Source organism: Halichoerus grypus, chromosome 10 (genome assembly GCF_964656455.1).
Source record: "Halichoerus grypus chromosome 10, mHalGry1.hap1.1, whole genome shotgun sequence".
Taxonomy (NCBI): domain Eukaryota; kingdom Metazoa; phylum Chordata; class Mammalia; order Carnivora; family Phocidae; genus Halichoerus; species Halichoerus grypus.
Window position 1 is genome coordinate 17,891,476 of NC_135721.1, and position 22,072 is coordinate 17,913,547.

The 22,072-nt window shown below is 46.6% G+C and overlaps 1 long non-coding RNA gene across 7 annotated transcripts in view; it reads right to left on the reverse strand.

The window, feature by feature from the left end:
• LOC118543510 (uncharacterized) overlaps positions 1-16,021 on the reverse strand; it is a 393,677-nt gene extending 377,656 nt beyond the window's left edge. For all 7 annotated transcript variants that reach the window (XR_013441614.1, XR_013441611.1, XR_013441610.1 and 4 more), the window contains exon 1: positions 15,725-16,021. This is a non-coding gene — a long non-coding RNA (uncharacterized LOC118543510). The remainder of the gene's footprint in view (positions 1-15,724) is intronic.
• Positions 16,022-22,072: the final 6,051 nt, after the last annotated feature.

Below are 22,072 nucleotides of genomic sequence, written 5' to 3' on the forward strand. Positions count from 1 at the left end.
GTGCCGGTGTTGGTTTTCTTCATCTTCAGGGTAAAACTCATTGTTTAACTACAGGAAAGGATTTATTGGAGTTGCCAGAGCATTAAAAGGGGGTCATAATTCTGATACCTCTTCCCATTTTTTCCTCATCCTCTACTATAAAATATCCAGACAATTTGGTTATGACTTAGTAGGTACTGATGGTTTCATTTTGATGGATTCCAACATGACCCATCCTGCTGGATATGTGTCATAAAAGAGGAGGTCACAGAGACCAGAGTGGGTTCAGGGCAGTTCTCAAGTCCACAAAAATGGGTGTTTCTCATGAAGTCAACAAAACTGTATTCTCTGATGATGGATCTGCTACACTCATTGCTCCATGTGAAATATTTAGGGTTTATTCTTTGAAGATGCTCCTGAAACACTCCCTCAGCCTGTCTTCCACAAACATGTCTTTTTGAGCAATTTGGATGCAGCAGGGGAAAAGAAGAGGTAGGGGGATTTATCAGGATTAATTAATACACAAGAGGAAAGAGATGTGTGTGATTAAACTAGCCTCTCAGGTCTCCATAAATATTTTATTCATTTGTGTGACTACAATCCTGTCTTTGCCATCTAGGAAACAGCCTAGATGTGAGATCCAAAGCCTCATATGAGTGAAAACAGGGTATAAGCACTCTTCTAGTGAGGACCAGAGGTGGAGAAACTTAGAGAGAGAAAGAGAGCAGTAGGATTTCAGTGAGAAGGGATAACACTGTCAGGGAGACAAGAAGGGGCACGCCCTCACTGCATGTAGACAACAAATTATAGGACATCCAGGAGAAAGTCTTGGTGGATGGAAGAGGGCTCCCAGAGAAGCCGATGGGCTGGGTTGGTACCCCTAAACTCTCCTTTACCTGGGCCTCTCCACTGGCCTCTGGAAATGCGCTCAGCTTTTCCTCCCCAGCACATCCACTATTATTTCCACACACCGTCCCCCCACCCTCCACCATGTGATGCCGTCCCTTTACCCTCTGTCTGCCTGCCTTTTCCCACCCAGCCTCGGAAATCAAGCTCCAGTTCATCTCCACGGTGAAGTCTTCCACAACAATACTGGTTCAGCATTATCCATATTACTTGTAACCAGAAGGTGCTGTCTCAGAGTGGGGCTGATTTCATGAAGGAAAATTTCCACTGCCCAAAGTAATTAAAAAGGAATTTTATTCTCTACTCACATCTCCCAAAGGGCACGAAAAGGTCTCCCAACGCATAGTTTATAGTAATATTTATTAAAACCCTCATTCATCAATTGCCTTCCCATTCTGAAGCTACTCCAGCAGCAGGCTCCTTGGCCCCTCCCCAGAAAGCTGCCCTTCCTCCCCCAGCCCATGAGGCTTTCTTTCTTCCTTTACTACACAGGAAGGGGGTTTTAGGGGGTGGGGGTCACAAGCATGTGATTCTCTTTGGAGTTCTGGGAAGAGTAATGTCTGTGAACATGCAGAACTCATGAATTTGTATCCCATCATCTAACTCATCCTATATCCCTCTTTTTGGACATTTTTTCCTGCGTATTGATCCTGTCTTCCCAAATAAAGTGTGGATTCTTTAAGGCAAGAAGTAATGCTTTATTCACTTTTGTATTTTAGTACAGTGTAGGTTCTCAATAATAGTTTGTGGAATGAATGAAAGAATTAAATTATATAAAAGTCAAAGATTACATTTTATATTTCATTAATTCCTTCTGCAAATATCACACATTACATACTCTGTTACTATTTGCTGATGATAATAAAATAGAAAGGCAAACCAATCTGAGCAAAGGGCTGGAGGGAAGGGAGAAGTTAATTTTGTAAAGACTGGGAGAGGAAAAGATCTGAGGCCCTGTTCACAGAATAGTTACTGGTACTATCTGCCTTCACTGACTTCACTCCTTCTCTGTGCTTCCTTTTGGTCCAAGCCAGCAGTCCTGATATAAGTCATGGAATTTACAACAAGATACCCAGCTTCCAGGAGCATTTTCAGTTGAAGAGGTAGCATTCTGCAACCAAAGATCCAAAATAATGTCTCTCAGCTGATGAATTTCTAAACATGAGGAATATTATTGACTTTCAAAAATACATTACGACAAGGGTCTTGGGAGTATTTTATTCCATCCTAAGACACAGTTAGAAAATTCCCTTCTAAACTATCTCTAGCATGCACTGATGAGCTATCAATGCCTCTTATTCAGAAGTTGGACAGAAACTCAAGAGATCCATGGAGAATTATGTCCCAACATGAACCCCCTTGATTCCCTTGACTCCTTCCCATACACTCAAATTGTACAATGCACTCTATACCAGTGGCACCCAGAACTGAGTGCAACTTTCCAAATGTGGCTTGACCAGTACAGACTACAAATAGGGCAGCCATCCTTCTAAGGTCCAAGCACATACCTTTAGTAATGCAGCCAAAGATCACATTGCTGCTTTTGACACTTCACTACTTCCCCAAGGTCTGGAAATCTTTCATTAGAAAAAATCTTTTCATTACTTTGGGTCTGTGCACTCATGGTTTGTCCAGGGGAGATGATTTAGGAAGGAAAGCACCATGTCAGGAATCCCATGGCCTCAGCATCACTGTATTGGCTTGGATGGAGGGGTTCAGGAGGAATGGAGAAGCCAAAGGCAGGCTTTCACCCATAATGAGTTTTTAGTCAATGAAACTTCTAGGGCTTCTTATCCCAAACAGTTATCAGGTATTTAGACACTTTTCCTTCTACCATGGACTTGCACAATTTGTTATACGAATCTTGAAAAAAAAATGCTTTGTTTTTACCCCTGCTAAAATTGATCTTATCAGATATGACCTGCCCTTTAAGTTCTTTGCAACCTGTTTGGTCCCTGGGCTTGTTAAACACCATGATCCCTATTCTCCAAAGATGAGCAGCATTGCTCTACCTTTTCATTTTTAGTTGCCTTTGTATTTTTAGTCACCAGTAACATCATGAAAGAAACTTGTCTCAACCACAAGGAACTGGAGGTTGTAATGTGAGTGACACATACATATATACAAATGCATACATACAAGTATGTGCCCATTCCTCTCACATAAAACAGGGGCACATGGCATGTGATTCTCCTGACACACACCCATATACACACCTCAGTCCAACACCAAAATCAGTCCAGAGCACATGGTAGGCAAGAAGTAGTCTATATTAGGTGCTACCTGGGAGGAACTGAGAACACTTGCTGGAGCCGAAAAGAGAGAGGCATAGGCCCACAGTAGGACAGGAAGAGGAGCAGCTTCTCAAGGCATGGCTTGAATAGCTTGGACCAGATATTGCTCTCATGGAGCCTCATGGACAAAAAGTTATCAGAAGGGAAAGCAGGGCCAATTTGTTGAGTTCCTATCACCTGACAGCACCTTCAGATGCATTTTCTCTTATTGTCACCAAAACACAGTAGTATAGGCCTTACCACCTTCATTTTGTATGTAAGAAAATCAAGGCCCAGATAAGTTGGGCAATGTGTCCACATCACAAGGTTAGTAAGCACCAAAACCAGAAACGTATCTTGGGGTAATCTGATCCTGGGTCCAACTGCCTTGAGGATGCTGCTCTGACCCCTGATGACCTACTGGCAAACCCCAACTTGCTGGAACCCAGACCTCAGCTGGCTCCTCCCCGGACTGGCCGCTGTGCTTGTCCTTGAGAAGAGCCCACAGCTTGCAGAATGACACCCATATGAGTCCTGTGACTTCACCTGGACTGCAGGGCAAAGCCACTACCTATCCACAGTCCGCTCCCACTTGCCCTCCCCACAGCGACGCTGCCGCGTTTCCATCCCCTTCCTCAGGCGAACCCTGCCTCACCCACCCCCTTTTCTACCAGATGAAGAACTCAACTTCAAATTCACATGGTTTGCTCTTCACCAGCAACTTAACAAGAGGAGCCAGACGGTCTAAATCTTGACCCTCTACTTTCCAATGGTGTGATTTCAAGCAACTTAGTTAGCCTCAGGTTCCTTACCTGTAAAATGAAAATGAGAGCAGGGTCTCCCTACTGGAATTCCTGGACGACGTGAGTGAACTGATGCACGTAAAGATTTAGAGCAGTGCCAGGCACAGTGAGCACAGAAGACATGCTAGTTCTTATGTGTACTGCTCTGGGGTCCATGAAGACAAGAAAGGCCCAGCCCCCCACTGAGCTCCAACACTGAGTAAAGTGGATGCTTAGCACACAACCAGAAAATAACTAGAGTTGAGTACTATGAAGGAAAAGTACAAAATGCAATGAGAACATCTACCAGGAGAGTCAGGATGAAGAGGAATCAGCTAAATTAGGGATCAGTAAACTATAGCTGTGCTAGTTTTAGCAAATAAAATGTATTGGCACACAGTCTCACCTTTGTCCATGGATCGTCTGTGGCTGCTTTTGTTTCACAACCCTAGAGTCTCAGCAGAGACCTTATGGCCCCCAAAACAAAAAATACTTACTATCTGGCCCTTTAGGAAAATGTTTGCTGACCTCTGAGCAAAATGTTTGCTGGCCCCTGAGCTAGATGAAGAGGAAAAGGGAGACAATCCATACAGATGATATAGGAAGGCTGGGCTAGGGTTCAAGAAACTGGGGAAATGTACATCCCTCAGGCACGAACTCCTCCCACTTCCTGAACCCATGAACTCACATCTAAAAGTGTATCTACATATACAGCCAGGTTCACCTTCTTCCTCTGGCCTCTGAGGAAAAAGTGAACCCCTCTGGACCCAAGATGGCAACTTCCCCTGCGCTCAAGCTTTCCTCTTGTCTAAGAGCTCACTCTCCCATGCGTGCATGCTCTCTCTATCTCATTGGCATTTTCAGTCTTTTGCTCTTCACTGGGCCCTTGTCCTCACCCACTCTCTCCAGTGGAGCCTATCATCATTCTCCTCACCCACCAGTCCACCCAGGCCAGAAACCCACAAGTCTTCCTTGAGAGCTTCTCCTTCACCTTCAGGAGCCCCATTGATTCCTCTTCCATAATGTCCCTCCTACTGCCCACCTCCCCATTTTCATCTCCACTGCCTGCTCCACCTCCTCAGCTCTGGCCAGAACCTGCTGCCATCCCTCCTCCCCCACACCTACTCACCCTTCCACTCTCCCCACTCTGCCTTCAGGGCCAGCCTTCTAAAATGCAAACCTGACTTTGTCACACCCCCGCACAAAACCCATTACTGCCTCCCAACTATTTATGGGAAAGAGTCCAAACTTTTAAACAAGTTAATACAAAACTCTACATAATCTGTCCCCACTATTTCTTCAACTTCATCCTTGGCAAACTAGGACTATCTGTGCTATGTAACAAATCATGTATCCTTCTTCTTTACCACCTAACCCTTTTGAACACTCCTCCATGTTCCACAAACTTTTCACCTCATGAATTCTTTGGGAGAACACCAAGCAGATGCTCACTTTCCCACCTTCCCTTGCAGCTAGGGTGCAGGATTCCTGAGGTGACTTCAGTGTCCCCAGCCAGTGAACCCAAGTCAGACTGTGAACCTATGGCCAGCAGCATGAAGGATGCACAGCACAGAACTCATTTTGGTGAGGTTGAGGACAGCAATGTCCAGGCTCTAGAGTCAGAGCCCTGTGTCTAGTACTGTGGTGTCAAAAATGAAAGCCACCATGACCATGTCCAGCAAAGGGGCAACATATCTCCTCTAGACTACACCGTTCTGTCGTGCAACTTTGAGCAGGATTCCTAGATCCCATAGTGTCAAGCCTCATATTTCTGCACTCCTAGAAATTGTGAGGTCCCTGTTCTTTAATAAATTCATTTCTGTGCTTAAAGAGTTAATTTCTATTGTCTAAAATAAGAATTCTTCCTGATATACCTGTTAAGTCTTCTCTCACATCTTGTTCCCACTTAACAGAGAAAACCAACCTCTTTCTCTTTAGTGGCCCACTGTGCCCTAATCTCTCTCTCTCTCTCTCTCACACACACACACACACAATAAGCATGACACTTATATTCATGTCTGCCTCCCTCTCTACTACAAACTCATTCACTCATTCATCAAACATCATTGTTTCTACTAAGTGCCAGACACTGCTCTAGGTTCTGGGAATATAGCAGAGAACAAGACAGAAAAGGTCTTTACCTTAATTGGGCTTGTGTTTTTAGAAGGCAGAAGCTGTATCTTACTTGCATTGAAGTGTCTACTGTAGTGTTGGACACAGAGAATGTACTCCATACATGTTTGACTTTTGAGTTCCAAGCCATTCCTGTGTCTCTCTTCAATTCAACTTACTGGCTAAGACCACATGGCACCCATGACCTTCATCCTGAGCACTGCTTTAACATCAGCACCATGACTATGGAAGTGGGGGTAGGCTGTGCCCTGAACGTGTTTGCTTTTAACTAAATCCCCAGAATAACTATCTTGTTTCTTTTAAGTAGCATGAGGATGAAAGATGACTGCATGTCTATTTATATGAGTTACAGGTGACAAAGGGTTTTGATTTACTTCTTTGTGCCCCTTTTAGCCTAACTCTTCCTAAGACTGGGAGCACAGTAGGTGTTTAATAAATTTAGGCTGAGCTCGGCTTAGTTGTTTTATATATAGATACGGATATCCTCACAAACAGAGCTTGTGAAGTGAGTTACAGGGTCTAATTTTTGCAGAAAAATTCAGAACAGCTTCTGATTAGTGAGTTGGCTCCATTTCCCAAGAAATCACCTTAACCTTTAAACACAGAAGGTCAGCGTCTCCTCTCTCTGCTCATGCATAATTCCCCCTGCCCTCTGCTCTTCAGTGCCTCAGCAACCCACCCGAGAGAGAGACCGAGGGAGAGACGGAGTCAGCGGGAGGAAGAACACGGCCGCTCCGAGGCCCAGGCTGCCTCCCCGGGATTGACTAAGCCCTCAGAATATGTTGTCTCATTTGCTACATTATTAATAAAATTGCAAGAAGTTTGGGAGAAAACTTTTTTTTTTCCCACCTAGAAAAATTAGCATTTACGCCACACACTGTGCAAACTTAGGAAGATGAACATCAGTAAAACAGAAAATGTTCCCTTTGAATCTTATTCTGGAGCCGGTGCCAGCAGAGCACTTTGAAACAGTGAGGGAGTCGACAGCTCAGGTGGGGTAAGTCAGGGTCATCTGGGCACGGCACGTGGCCCCAGCCTGGGGCGGGGGCAATCCAGCCAGCCCCCACTGTCTGCAGCATTGTCTCAGATAGTGGGGTGCAGTGGCTGGAAGTGACCGGAGACACAGTGTATTGCGGGGGACGATAGCTCTCAAGAGCAGAAGAGAGGCAGATTTCCTGAAATGAGGCCAAGGTCAGGAAGGCTGGCTTGTTAATTTCCTGAAAGGCCCAGCTGGGCCTGCAGGGCTGAGCCTGCAGCTGGAGGAAGTCAGGTGAACTTAGGTGGGTAGAGGCATCCAGGCAGGTCACTCTCATTAGTGGAACTAATTCATCACAGAACCCAGATTTCAGTAGCTTTTTAGCAGCCATGTCAACCAGCTAATGGGCCGAATGTGACCTCCTCAAACAAATCTTCCCTGACTCCCCCATTTGAAATCGCACCCCATCATTACATTTCCCATTGCCGTTCCTCCTACCACCCATGGCCAGCTCATACCATGTCACCTACTTCTTTGTCTTGCATAGTGCGTATTGTATATCACATTGCATTACAGGACTAGAATGTAAGCTGCATAACGATGATGTCACTTTATTCACCACTGCGTCCCCAGCTCCTGGATCAGTGCCTGGCACCCAATTAATATTTACTGAAGTTATAAATAAATATATCCTGAACCAAAACTCATCTTTTCACTTGAACTATTCATACACCAGCTTTATCTCCCCTGTGTTTGAGCAATTTTGAGTTTTTAACCAAAAATGCAGCATTTTATCTTTCGGGTTTTGATCCATTCAGCCAGCCTCTCAAGATTAGTAAGTCTGGATTCCAAGACGATCATGGATCCTCTCACACTTGTTTCAATCCCCCCAAAACCCTAGGAGCATGCCATTATCCCTCATCCGAGCCATAAATGAAATAATGAACATACACAGCGTCTCCTGCCAGTAGATATGTCCTCTCAGGACTAGATTAATTGCTCTCCACCAGTTAAACCGGTAATCACTAAGATAGAGGCCCTTATCCCCGGAATGGGACTTCAAGATCAAGATACAAAAATGGAGACAAAAAGAAGCTTCGATTTTGCAGATGGGGCTGCAATGGGGGAGTGAGTGACAGTGGCATCTCTTTGACATCAAAGTATAGTGATGAGTTCATAAAGCCTCAGCCTCTCAGTGTTAAGTTGGAGCTTGCATAGCAACAAACTCCCAAGGTGACCGTGGTCCAGCCCCTGAGTTCCCCAGCATCCACACCAGAAAGGTAGGAGCCATCCACAGAGCCAAGCTCTCCTGTATCTTCTCCCATCTAAGTGGTCCGTGAGCTGCAAGGACTGGGAAGCCTGCCCAGGGACCCTTGGTCTTTCCCTTCCTCGCCCTGTCCTTCCTTCTTCCTCCTCCTAAGGCTACAATGCTCTCTTGTTTTCTTCCTTTTCCACCCCACTGAGATGTGTAAACTTATTTAGATAGAGTGGAAATGGCAAGAAACACAGCAATGAGCTAGGCCAACAGATACTCAGAGAAAAGGGAGGTTTCTTGATGCTCCTGAGAGAATATAATTCTTTGGCTATCAGTGACTAGTACAGTATTTAAGGAAAATGTGTCTGAAACGGCCAGAAAGGTCAGGGTAAGGGGAAGAGCCAGTCACAATATGTATTTGTAGAATGAATGAATGAATGAATGCATGAATGAATGGATAGATGGATGAATGAATGGCTTTGCTATATGAACCAAAGTAAATGGACATACTAATGGAAACTGTTGGTGCTCTCTTAGACTTATCTTGGTCTAAGTGGGGACATCAGGAGAAATAATGGCCACTGTCTCCCCACTAGCCAAGGAAAGGCTAGACAAGGCAAGTCCAAATAAATTAGGGTACAATTCACATTCCAGAGGTTGCTGTGGGACCAAAGGGAGCTGGTGTGTAGCTGAGGCCACATCCTCCCTTAGCCTTCTTCCCCTGCCTGATTCTGCTTTCTCTGCACCCCTGCTCCCAAGAGCACATTCTGAAGAATTCCCCATCTCAGGCTCTGCTTCAGGGGGACGTGACCTGAGACAGCATACTTCTACAACACGGAATCTAGTGTTTTCTACTGAATCTGGCCCCTTACCACCCGTTAAAATTCCTCCCACCCTCACACCCATCGCTGGTCCCCGGAGCTCAGTGTCATCTGCCCGGGTCCTAGAGCCACAAGGGGATGGCAGTGCTGACTCCTCACCCACCATAATGCAAAAACCCTCAGAAGCAGGGTCTGGAGCCACAGTTTTAGACTCCAGGTGAACAGCTCAGCTTCTGAAGCCAAGAACGACACAAGACTTCCAAAGCTGCCAAAAGGTGTCTTCAGTTCTAGGAACAGAACACGCCGTCCCAGTCATTACTTACTTATGGAGATTTGGGGAGGAGGAAGGGACAGGTGGTGAGACAAGAGATACAAAAATGGAGACAAAAAGAAAGATCACACAAGCTTATCTTAAAAACTCACGGGTTGGTCTCCTCGCCCCCACCCCCCCCAATTTCACCCGGGAAAGCAGTAAGTCAGGCCACCCTCTGTCACTGCCACCTCCCCTGAATCCCCTCCGGGAGGCTGAGAAAGAAGCACATGCTCTGGGTCCAAAGCTCTGACCTTCTCAACCTGTTCAGCTTTAGATCCAAACAACTTCAAATAACAGGCACAAGCAGACCACCCAGCATGGTCTAGAATTATTCACGGGGCCCAAACGCAGAGACCCCTCAGGGCTACCAGCTCACCCCTTCCTTCTCCTCCAAGCACCCACCTCTCACCCACCTGTTTCCCACCACCTTCTTCGTCTGCAGAGAAGCTTGCCTCCAACTTCACAGACAACACATGATCTCCTGAGTCTCCTGTTTACATGCATATACACCACACACGCACACACCACAAATAGACATATGACACACACACACACTCCCTGCATCATCTCTACCCATTCTCTCCTGCTGAAAAGGTAGAAGAGGCAGTCCTCCTCCTTGTACACCCCCTTTGGGTGCCTGCCCTTCCCTCCCATACCTCCAACCCCTTTCAGCTTCGCAGGCTCCTTCTTGGGAGAATCTTACTGCGCCAGAGTTTTACCCCTTAAAAAAATGGGAGGGCTCATAAGATGCTGCCTGCAGTGAAAACAGAAAGCACCAGACAGGCACCCTCACCTTCCTCCGGCGTGCACACACCTGGCAGATCTCCTCCAGCAGACTCCATGGCCCTCCCCACAAAGGGAACCTCCTGCGCTTCGGGTCTGCACCCGCCACCTCCTAAGCCAGGTCTCTTTTCTATTAATCCTCTCTGAATATTTAACTTTTTCCTTTGCCAGCTTCTCTTCCTCTCCCCATCTTTAAGTTTGGTTCTTTGGCGTCAGGCCCTCCACTGGGCTTCCAGCACGTGCACCCATAACCCTCACACCTGCGTCTCCAGCCCAGCCCTCAGGCCCGAGCACACCACAGGTGTGTCAACTTCCTCACAGACAAGGGCCTTGAACAAAGCTTAACCAGAACTAAAATTTTACCGCACCCCTCCTTGCTCTTTATCTTTAATGTTGCATTTTAATAAATTAGCATTTCCAGCCAGCCAGACGGTTGTCCAAACTAGAGACACCTGGACATGGTGTCTTGTCCCTCGACCTTTAACCTCCTTCTCCCTTAACCAATAAACCTCCAAGTCTTATCTCTAGGACTCCTACGGTGTCTCTCAAATCCACCTCTTTCTCCCCATTAACTGAGGCCCCACCATCACACCCCTTAACATGAGAAGAGCCTCTATCCTAGCAGGTGGCCCACCCCATTCCCATTGCAGCCAGATGGCTCTAAAATAGGAATTGCAGCTTGCTCCCCTCTCCTTAAAGCCTTTCCTGAGTATCTGCCCCCACCTCCAACACACACGGTCCTCCTCCCAGGAGAAACAAACTGAGAGAAGAGAAATAGAGCAGAATGCAGCAAATCCAGGGGCAGGAAAATTATTGATTCGTGCATTTGTTCGTTCATTAAATTATACCTTCAGAACTTGGAGTTAGTCCTTCTGGGAGGCTCCAGGCCCAAGCACTTAGTTTCCTTGTTGATTTCCTTCATAGCACTTACCTCCATTTGTTATTGTTTTCTTTGATTCACTGTTTTTATACTTTAAAAAAAAAAGTTATCTCTCCTTTAAGAATGTAAGCTCCTTAAAGAAAAGGTACAGTCTGTCTATATGATACGGTATCCACAGCCCCTAGAACAAGGCAAGGCACAGGGCAGTCCCTCAATAAAATGACCAGAGTAAATAAAGGCATGAAAGAATAACCCAAAGTGACACATGGCAGTTTCTGTGCACAGTCAGTTCGGCCTCACGTCGCCATCATCCATGGCCAAGCACATACCAGGTACCTCTGTGCTCGGAGCACAGGTGGCATGGGGTGGCACCAGCAGCATGGACACGGAAAGTGTGACTTCCACACTCCAGTCTCTCTAGGGAGGGAGAAAACTGTGGTGCCAATGGCGGGGCACCAGCCATGTGTGACCAGGATGCCCCATGCCCAGGGGCTGGCCTCCCCGGGACTGTGTCCCACGGAGCAGCCAGCCTCAGGGAGGGAGCCACTGCAGCCCCAGGGAGCTGGGCCCTGTGGGTGTTCCCCCTCTTTTGCCTTACATTTATCCGGACCCCAGATGCTCATTCATGTGCTCAGCCCCCAACAGCCCTCAGCCTCCTCGTGTAAGGACAGAAGAACAGGAATGAGTTTAAAAAAGAAATAGGGGCACCTGGGTGGCTCAGTCGGTTAAGTGTCTGCCTTCAGCTCAGGTCATGATCTCAGGGTCTTGGGATCAAGCCCCAAGTCGGGCTCCACGCTCAGCGGAGTCTGCTTAGGATTCTCTCTCCTTCTCCCTCTGCCCCTCCCCCCACTCACGATCACTTGATCATGTTCTCTCTCTAAAATAAATAATCTTTAATAAAAAAGAAAGAAATTTTCTTTTCAGTGTAGATGTCACTTCTCTGCTTAAAACCCTCCTTGGCTTCCCTCACACTGAAAATAAAATCCAAATGCCATGTTCAATCTCCAAAAGCCCTGGATGATTTGGTATCTGCCTCTGTAGACTGCATCCAGCCACACATCCCGTTTTTCATACCTGAAAACCACCACAGGCTTGCTGTAGCCCCAAAGACTTTGCCCTAGCTGTTCCCTCCATCTGGATGGCTCTGTCCCCTGCTCTTCCCCAGGTTGGTCCTTCTTGTCATTCCGCTTAAATGTTACCTCAGCAAAGGTGATGTCTCCTTGGCTACCTGCAGCAACCTCTCTCCATTACGTTCCTGGGTTTTAGTCTACTTCTACATAATCCTTACCACCATCTGAATCTTTCATGTTCAGTTTCTATCGCTGCATCTCAAATCACCACAAACTCACCTTACAATAGCACCCATTCGTTAGCTGCCTATTCTGTGCATCATAAGTGACTGAGCTCTCTAGACGGGTCTCACAAGATGTGTCGGCTGGGCTGCATCCTCATCTGGAGCTTGAGGTCCTCTTCCAGGGTCCTGTGGTGGTGGCAGGATTCAGCTCCCTGCAGGTGTGGGATGAGGGTTGCCATTTCCTGGCAGGCTGTCAGGCCGGGGGCTCCCATAGCTCCTAGGGGCCGCCCACCTTCCTTGTCATGTGGCCCTTCCAACTTCAAAGCCAGAAACAAAGAATCTTCCTCACATCCAGAACCCAACACACTGTGAATCTCTCCCACTAGGAAGAGCCAAGTCCCTTTGGAGGGATTACCTGATTATGTCAGGCACACTCAGAACAATCACTTTTAAAATCAACTGTGCCATATAACACCACCTCATCATGAAATTGAAGGTCCCATCATATTCACAGTCCACATCCACACTCAAGGGGACAGGATTACACAGGGCACATACACCAGGGGTGGGAATCTTGATGGCCATCTTAGAATGCTGCCTGCCTCACCCACTAGAGTAGAACTTTACCTGCCTTGTTATCTCTGCATCCCAAGGCCCAGGACAGTGCCCCCAACCACACAAAGTAGATGTGGAAAATGAGAATAATGCACAGCAAAAAGTCAGAAATCAACAGAATTACTCAGCAACTGGAGGTGACCCAGACCCAGGAGCCTGACCAGCCCATGCCATGTCTGTCCAGCCCAGGGACCAAGGGAATCAGAACCCACACACCAGAACCAGTCATGGTCTTGCAGCATGTTATCGGCTGCCTCTGGCCTGGAATAGTTCCAGCAATTAGAGGATGCTCATTAAGTATTTTTTCACTTAGGAATGGAATGAAAGGAGGAAAGTTCTCTCTTCTGGCAACTAGAGATGGAAAGAGTTGGAAGGATTGAAGGTGGGGGAGGAGAACAACAGTCATGAGCCAACCAAGCACCTCCCAGCTCTCACAGACTTCTCTTACAGAATCTGGAGGGGACACTCTAAGCCCAGCCAACACCTGCGTCCTGAGGGCCAGCTCCCATCCAACCCCACCTCCTCCAGGAAACCTCTCTGACTGCTGGCCCGAGGTCCTCTGCACAGAACGCCTATCTAACACATGTGGCCCTCTTCAGAGGGCTGCCTTTTGACATCTCTCTCCTGTTGTGAACAACAAGCCAAATCCCACACACTGTTGGTAGTTTGCCAGGCCTGTGTCTCAAGTCCCTGCCTCATCCTCACCCCCTTGAGGAAGGGGCCGCCTCACCCATCTGGGTCTCCACCCAGTGCACAGTGAGCACGTTCTGGCTCTGCAGACTCTGGGACCTGCTTGGTGGCTTGGAGTTAGCCTGGCATGGGATAGTCATGGGGTAAGTGTGCTGGGTGGGGTGGTAGGGAGCAGTGGAGACCAGAAGAGACGGTGCTGAGAAGGAGCGGGAGGAAAGCCATCAGACCAAGAAAGCTGGTTGTTATTAGAGCAGTGTGAGGACCCCCATCCAACCAACTAACCATCTCTGCTCCATGCTTTTGTCAAAACCTTCTAGAAGAGCCACAGGCACTCAGAATTGACCCCATTCTCCCTTCCCCTTGTTTTCCGGCGGTAGTAGCGGTCAGTGTTGGTGCAGATAAAATGATACAGTGACACTGCTGGTGGGGGTGATTTATCTTGCCCTTAACATCCAAGGGAGTAAAGGAAAATGATCTGATATGCTAGTAGGTTGAAAGGTGACTGTAAGCCTGTGAGTAAGAGTGTCACCAACCCATAAGCCCCACGCAGGTGCCCGAGCAAGAAGGTAATGTTCATGCCGTGGGTTCAAGACAGACTCTCGCAGACCTAAGATGGGTCAGAAACACACTGTACTCCTGAGTCTGGTTCTGGGCTCCCACCAGGGACACTGGCACTCAGAGAGAGGTCAGAGGGCAACCTCAAAGGTGAGGAGCAGGTCGGGCAGCAGGGCCAGGAGAATAAGAGGCTGGGATTATTCATCAGGGGAGGACAGGCAGCCGGATTTAACACAATCTTCAGGTATCAGAAGAGCTCTCAGGCAGTGCCAGCAAAGTCTCGGCAGTGGCTACTGAGGATGGAACAAGGAAAGAAACTTAATCCACAGCATAAGGGATTTAGGATAGAGTTTCCTGATGGTGAAGGTTGTTAAAAGTTGCCATGAATGGTCTAGAGAGAGATTCAGGTCTGCTCTGGAAGCTTTTACAAGTAGAAGAGATTATCCTCTGGCAGGGTTTATCTCTAATCCTACCTGAAGGCAGGGGAATGGACACAATGACCTCAGGGTCTCCTTCAGACTTGGAAAGCAGGTCTTCCCATCAGCAGACCAGCCAACACTGCTATGCAGGTGATGCACTTTAAGGAAGGCCCAGAGCGTTCCCAGAAACAAAGAGGAGCCGACCCATGTGAGATCTTCTTTCCTTTTTCTATTTTTTAGCCACGGCTGCCTTGAAGCAATGACCAAGTTCCTCTATAATCTCAGCTCTGATCAAGGGCAATTTAGACAAGAAAGCCAAGAGCAACCCCAGACCACTCAGAGACAGATTACACTCCGCTTTGCAAAGCACTCCAGACAACCGAGCCATGGTTGTGGTCTTCTCCACGGAGGGCTCTGCCTCTAACAAGCCACATGAAAAACCCACCCAGGAGGAGCAATGGGAAACCCAAGGGCATTCCCTCCCTACTACTGCCAACCAGGATGCCAAAATTGGCTGTGCTGCAGTCCCACTTCCTTTGAGTCAGCTGACACACCTTCTGGGAATACCACCTGTGCCCAGCTATTCACCATGGGGGCCAGGGAAGAAAAGGAATGGTCTTATACATGAGCTGGGAGACAGTGCTAGGAGCAGGGTACAGGCTGAGAGCATTAATGGGTCTGCAGAGCACCAGCCGGAGACCCTCAGAAGGCTTCTAGGCTCAGAAAAAGGGTAAGAGCGGGGACAGAGAACATCAAGAATGTTCTGAAGTGGTTTTCAAAGGTGCTGCTCAGATATCTGAACAACTCTCAGGGCCATCCATGATTGAGGCAATGTTTTCTATAAACTGGAAAGATAGAGAAGGCATATCCTTTGGCTTTCTGGAGCCTGGGGTCTGGCTCTGTGCAATATTCAACCAGATAAAGTTGGAGGAGGACACATCTTTTATTTTCAAGTCTTATTTTCAAGTGAAGAAGCAACTACCAAACCCCCACCCTTCATCTTCACAGAGCTGAATTCTTCATCCCTACCATTTCTTTCTTAAAACTCACCTGATGTCCTTCCGGTGCCTTTTCTTTGCCCTCCGTTGTCTCTGCTTCAACTCTGCTGCATGATTTCTACCTGCCCCACCACCGCTTTCCACCACTCAGCACTTGAAGTCCACAGCTCCACACCCCCCAACAAACAGGGCCCTGGGGCAGTGCCCTGCCCTCAAGGGCACTTTTCCTCTGGAGGCGAGAACACCAGCCTTCTGGACATCAAACTGCACCACCCTCAGTTACCATAGGTTTGGGATGATAGCAAATGACCACTATACATCACAGAAAGCAGCACAGAAATGTATTATTCTGCCCATTGCATATGCCAGGAACAGGCAGGAACTTGTTGCAAAAGCATAGTAAGCATGTGATCAGCTGCATCCTCATGCCCAAATAAAGCTATTTTCATTTCATAAAGCAAGAGAGCAAGTCAAGTCATTAGGGAAATAGAAATGGGGAACTTAACTGCCTAATTGGAAGCTCTATTGCACTTGCAAAGTACCTCTGGTTTTTCTAAAAATTCAAGGGAAACACATTGAGCTTATAATTGCAGATAGATCGATGCCACATTCCTTCTTGCATTAGCACACAAGGAGAGTCCCTTCCTGTGTGCTCATCCCAGCCCCTGCTAGCCGTGTACACAGCAGTGAGGGCCCAGAAGGAAACAGACTGGCTCATAAAAGCAGGAAAAACAGAGGGGAGAGCAAAAGTCGTCTTCCTTCCCACAGAAGACAAAAGCACACAGCACTTTTCTGGCTGTTTTAGTTTAACTCTTCCTCAGCATAGGAAGAATTTTCGTGTGTTTGGTTTATATGTTGGACATTTCCTATATGCACGGTGCAACGCAAGGCTAAGCTATCTCTCTGAGCTTCAGTGACTTCATCTGTAAATGCAAGGGTCAAGCATGATGGTTACAGCTCTGGATTCCACAGAAGTACCCTGGGAGCCACTGAGGGGCAGGGTCCACATGGGAGATGGGGCCAGGGAAGGGACAAGTAGATGATATTCTAATCCCTACCCCCTGCCCACTTCAGTGAGAATGTCCCCCCTCCCCATACCTGTTTAGTATTTTGGAATGCCTCATATTATTTGGTGAGGGCAGGAGGTAATGTTGCTTAAATACACACATACACACACATGGAATCCACTGAGCATGATCACCTCTGTGGTCTACTCCAGGACTGAGAAATTCAAGCTCGAGTCTCCTAATCTCACTGAGGAGATGAGAGAAGCCCTCATCGAACGGCTTGGAAGCCTGGTTACAGAACTCGGCTGCTGATGGAATCTCCGGAGCACACGTCCCAGGAGCTCAGAGAGTAAAAAGCCAAGGACTGTGTTTCCTGAGAGGGTCAGGCTTGACCTGCTGGTCGATCCTGCCCAAGGGACTGTTTTGAGATTGAACAAGGGCAGTTCCTGCATCACATACTGTTTCATGGAGAACTCCTCTAAACTCCTCTTTTCCCAATGCATTTAACATGTCTCTTATGAGCTGAAGAAATGAGAACATTCAGATTTACCTGGATGCTCATCTGGGTCATCAGGTCCTCTTATAGATAAAGTCTTTTTATCTAGGACATCTCTGTCTGAGAGGTTGAGAGGCATTTATCAGCACAGGACCCTCCACTGAAGAGCACATGGCATCCGCAGGAAGCACCAGAGGAATATTCCTCTCAGAGCTAACATCATGTCATTTCTGAGAATTCCCAAGCAGCACCCACACCCAAGGAATGGAACTCTTTAACAGTTGAATATCGGATACTCTGAGTGCACATGGGAGAGACATCTAAAGCCTCTGGGCACAGCTAGCTGCCCTGTCCCCTCACGAAGCCAGCCCTGCAAACATAAAAGGGCTCAGCCTTGACTCTGTCTTCTGATCTTCAGGATAGGCTCACACGGCACCAATGGGCACTTCCCCACTCCATGTCCTGTCTGTGGCCACCTTTATCTTTGGAGAAGATAAGAAGATAACAGATAAGAAGATGAAGTTAAAAGGCACTTTCTACCCTGCTCTCCAAGAATGGCCCCCAGGCCTCAGACCTGTGGTTTGCGGGAACACACATTTCCACTGGAGTGCAGGAGGAAATCAGCCTGACAGGCCCAGGCCAGGCCATGACATCCTAAGTGTGATTTGGTCCCTGACTGCATCAGAAATGGGACCTGAGGCCAGGCCACCCAGTCCTCTCTGCAGTACCCGAGCTGGGCACTCACCTCTCTGTCTTCAGGCACATCTCTTGGGAGCACGGAGGAGCACGGAGGAGCACTGCAGGGGGAGAAACTCGACTGCTCTCCCAGATAGGAGATGGCTGGATTTGCACGGGCAGCAGGCACTGGTCTGTAACCACCAAAACCCTAGGTTCCCCCAAAGATCCTAACCCCGAACAGAGACAGCATACCCCCAGAGAAATGGAAGTATGTGGAGAGAGGAAGAGGAGACAAACAGAAGTAACAGAGAGAGTGATGAATGGCTAGTCTTGTTTGCTGGACTAGTTATTACTGAGCCGTTTGCCATTTGGCCCCATGTATTTTTAAAGCATACACTTAAGGAGCATTTATTAAAATGTTTTCAAGTTGTCCTTCTAAAGAAGAGACCCTGACAGGCCACTCAGGATACTGCGAAGCTGGGTTAAACACTATTATCCCTGCAGCAACCATGGGCAGACAAGAGTATAATGGATTACCTTAATTTCCCAGAGACACGCGGTGAATTCATTACAGGGAGGAAAAAACAGAAAAGAAAAAGACAATCAGATTAAAGAGTCCTCAAGCTGGCCACCTTGCCAAGAAAGCCAACCAGTGTGAGACAAGGAGAGACGAGCCCCAAACCTCCGAGGGGACCACTCCAAAACGCAGTCCTTAGAAACACAGACGCCTTTGGGAGCTCCAGATTCAAATGTGCAACAGAAACAAATTCACCACACACAAACCGTGAGGGCTCAGCAATCTGCCTCGCACCGCAGATTGGAAGAGGAGGAAAAAAATCATCCAGATCCTAATTTAGTTCAGGAGCTTGTTTTCTTACACTGACAAATCCTCCTAAAAATGATTTCCTGATTAGAGTCAAACGTCCGAGGCCAAAACTCTGGGCGAGTGCGGTGCCGTCAGCATATTAATGGTGTTCCTTAGCAACTCTCTCTCCCCTCCACTTTTAGAAGAAACAACACCTCTGCCGGGACCACGAAGCTGGAGAAGCCTCGGCACCTCTGATGATGCACAGCTTGGAGGAAGGCGCAGACGGGCCAGGCCGCCGGGAGGACACAAGCAGCGAATGCCAAGGCAGGTGCAGGGCTGTCGTGCGAGACGAGGCGAGGGGCCACCTTGTCTCAGGGTCTCTCCAGGCTTGCAACTGTCATCTGCAATTTACCAACTGGAAATGCAAATCCCGATCCTCACACAGAGCTGATGTCTTTTTCTCACCAGGCTTAAAGATGTGAAAAACGCTAGAGGGAAGTCAAGTCAGTGACGAGTAAGGAAAGGGGTTTCCTGAACTGATTTTGTTTTTATAATCCACTTTGGAATTTTTGGAATTGGCTTGGAAGGAAGTGAAAGCCAAGACTTCATCCATTGATGAAATATTTATTACACATTGAGAGTATGCCAGGGGCTGCCCTCTGTGCACTGTCAGTGAGTGCTGAGCACTACCAATGAGCCCAAAAGCTGGAAGGGACCATCAACTCCAACAATCTCATTTTCCAGATGAGCAAACTGAGGCCTCGAGAGGCTGACCTCCTTGAGACATGTGTGATGTATTGACAGATCTAGAGCATGAATCCAAGTATGTCCACCATGACTACTAATTCTCAGACCAGATGCTTCAAAACTGGACTTGGATAGTCTCACTTTGAGAAGCGGAGAAGTGAAATTCAATTTGCCAATATTCCCATCCTTGGAGGAAGTGATATTCATCTTAAGCCAAAACATATTGGTAAATTCTCTAATTTAGTCAGATGATGTCTCACTTTACATGATAAATGTTTCTAAAAAGTTGCATGCAAATCAAATTTTGGTAAATTGAATTACTTTTTTAAAAGCACAAGACAGATTGCTTTGTAAAGGAACCCTGGGCTGAAAATGAGAAATATTTCTGCAATTTAAATAATAACTACCTCCATAATTTATCTCTTCTGTAATTCATAATTTAATATTCTTTGGTTTTGTTTAGCATCACTTGTTTAAAACAAGAAAGATCTATATTTATGCAGCTAGTGTCACCACGAAGTTTGAAGTACATTAACAATAACTAATATTTTCCTTCTAGATATCCTTGAGAACTAATAAGGAATTGGTATTCCCATTTGACAGATGGAAAAAGTCAAGGCATGGAGTAAGGCTAGATCCAAGATCATGGAGAAAGTCAACAATGTAGATAGGATGCCCACATGGTCTTGGTTATAAACCCTGTATTTTAATCTACTGGGCTAGGACACTGTGGGCAGGTATTGTATTAGAATTCTCTAGAGAAACAGAACCAATAGGAAACATATAGATGCATAAGAGGAGATTTATTACAGGAATTGGCTCACGTGATTATGAAGGTTGAGAAATGCATGATATGCCATCTGCAAGCTGGGGAGACAAAAAAGCCAGTGGTATAATTCAATCCAAGTCTGATGGCATGAAAAAGTGGGGGGAGGGTGCTTTGCAAAGGAGGCAGAAGAGGGGCCACTAGTGTTAACTTCCAGAGTCTGAAGGCCAGAGAACCAGGAGCTCCGACATTGAAAGCAAGAGAAGATGGATGTCCCAGCTTAAGAAAAGAAAGCAGATCTGTCCTTCTTCCTTCTTGTTGTTCCATTTGGGCTCCCAGTGGATTGGATGACGCCCATCCATACCGGTGAGGGTGGGTCTCCTTTACTCAGTCTACTGTTTCAAATGCTAATCTCTTCTGGAAACATCCTCACAGATACACCTGGAATAATGTTTTACCAGGTATCTGAGCATCCCCTCAGCCCAGTTAAGTTTAAAAATTAACCATCACAGCTATTTTCTCCAAGGGAGACATTCCCCACATCCACAGATGTGTGGACTCCAAAGAAATTCATGAACCACCTCAAAGGCATATGTTTCAGAAATTCAAGACAGCCTCATACCCTCCTCCCTGCCCAATCACTTGACTCACTCAGGAAACATGGAGAGAAAAAAGAAAGAAAAAAAAAAAAAGAGTCTCAATCAATCCATGACAATGTATCTCTATTGATTCCCCATCACAAATTCAACCCTCCAACTGTAGGGAAGAAAAGGGAAGAATACAGGCTCTGCCCTCAAGGACCCTTTGTCCACTTAGAGAAGCAAGGTTCACACACAAAACTACATTAGAGTCCATGCTGGTCTTTCCCACTGGACTGTAGAACCTCAAGGTAAAAGACCTTCCTCATATTTGCAACATTAGCAACTTGCCTTGGAAAAAGTCAGTACCCAGTTAAATTTCTTATCATATTAAATTATGAAAGTATGGGGAGATTGGGAAGGATGTTATCTGCAAATATCTGGAGAGATGATGACAATAGATAAACATATTATTTGTACCTCCAGAACGAAATGGTCTCCTCTGCAATGTAGGAAGAATGCCAACCTCACAGAGTTGAGTGCCTAAGAGAGCTAAAGCACTTAGCGCACAGTGCGCTCTTAATAACCAGTCCCTATCATTTATATTGCAAGGATCACAGACTGTGGTGACAGAAGAACTGGTGACAGAGAACATGAAGAAGAATGTTCCAGAAGTACTGAGGGCTGCTCACTAATGGAAGCTACCACATGGACAGTGAGCCCTGCCCAAAGGCTGGATGCTCATCTCTCAGTGAAGAATATCAAGAAAAGTCCTGCACTATGTAATAGTTAGCTGATAGCACCAGCTCATTAACCTGGCTAAGATTCAGAATAATGTAGACAGTGTTTTAAAAATACACAGTTCTGGGCCAATCCAGACTTCTTCAACAATTATGGAAAAGCCCAGAAATCTGTGTTTTAAAAAGCATTCCAAGGGATTTTTATGTAGCTGATCAAGCAGGGTTCTAATTACCTAAGTTTGAGAACCACATGTATAGATAAAGTTTATGGTCTCTTCTAAATTCTGGGGCTCTAGGAATTCTTTATCTATCCAGAATAGTGTCATAGAAAATAATACAAGTTAATAAAGTCAGAAAGATTGCGTTCAAATCTCTGCTCTGCCATTTCCTATGACTTAAAGCACCTTGATTGTTGTCCCAAAGCCTCAGCTTCCTGTCTATAAAATAGAAATAAAGATGACTATCTTGTATGGAGGTTCTAGGGGGGTTTCTGGCCCATAATAAGTGCTCAATAAATATTTTATGAACCTGATAGAAAAGTGTCTCTCGTAGTTCGAGGAAAACAATAGGGATTTAACAA